The following is a 1,309-nucleotide window of genomic DNA, read 5'->3' on the forward strand; positions in this document are numbered from 1 at the left end:
GACCCCCAGACCCCCCACTAATGCCCACCTCACACATTACAATGCTTCTGATGCTCATTGTTTAACATTAGAGAGAATAAACCAACACACCTGTAGTGCACCACCTGTGTATTACAGAACTGAACTGTGTTCAATGAAACTGGTTGATTGTCAAACTGAACTCCTGAGATTAAAGAGCTGCCACAGTACAGAGTATAATACAGGTGAACATCATGTAGGTGTGATTGAGTACACATTATTGCACCACAGCAGAAACATTTACTTTGTTGTTGATGAAGTGTGAAGAGGCAGGTTTTGATCGGTGAATACAAAATACAAAAATATTACATGCTAGTGCTACATCTTTGCCTAATTTTTAATATKTACAAAAATTGGGCCGGTCTTGGCCATTAAACTCCCGGGCTGAAAAGTTTCCCCACTCCGCCCCTGCCCTGGACCCAACTTTAACAAAGTTTGCAGGACTATTTTACCTCTGTGTCCCCCCAAGTAGAACCATAAACTTTATTCTGACGTTTATTGCTATCTATCCCAGTTTTGTTGCAGAGCCTTTCGTTACTTTAAGATCTGTTTTACTGATACTGAGGTTCTATTTAAACGCTGAGTCAGTGATATTTGTGAACAGCACTAGATAGTTAGCACAGACATTGACCAATCCAGTATGGTGATGTTTGGACAAAYTTGCAAGTTTGTTTTGGCAAAAGTGTTATTTACTCAGACTTGGGACCTGCGTGAGAGATACAGTGGCTTGTGTTCTGTAGTGGCTGCTTTGCTGTAAAAAAATCTTACTACAATGCATTTAGAGCTCTTCTAAACTTTTAAAATTTAAAAATTTTATGCTTTAAAAGCTATTTCAGTATATTTGATCTATTTATATTTGATTATGCTCATTCTGTATTCATTTTGATGWTTGTTTGTTGGTTTTCATTTGTTATTTCTGACATTTTATTCAACATTCTTGCCCTTATAAATCTCTTTCTGTCCTTCTTGTCATATAACTAAAATGCCATTTTAGTTTCCTTTTGCCTCTTTTTGTTCTTTGTTTCCATATGAATCCTTTGYGCCTTTTTACGTCTTCATATACATCCTTAAAGTTATTCCTTTATGTGTTGTTTCGGTCTTCCTATAGATGCATCTTTCTTTTTAATTTTTAAGGCTTTATATGCACMCTTGGAGTATATTTGTCTCTTTTTGTGGGTTTTTAAATCCTTCTGTGTCATTTTTGTATTTTTTGTTTCATTACACTTCTCTTGTTTTATCATTTTTTCTTTTTTGTTTCTCCATGTGTTGTCTTTCTCTTTGTGTCTGTTAT

Source organism: Austrofundulus limnaeus, unplaced genomic scaffold (assembly GCF_001266775.1).
Source record: "Austrofundulus limnaeus strain Quisiro unplaced genomic scaffold, Austrofundulus_limnaeus-1.0 Scaffold1170, whole genome shotgun sequence".
Lineage (NCBI taxonomy): Eukaryota > Metazoa > Chordata > Actinopteri > Cyprinodontiformes > Rivulidae > Austrofundulus > Austrofundulus limnaeus.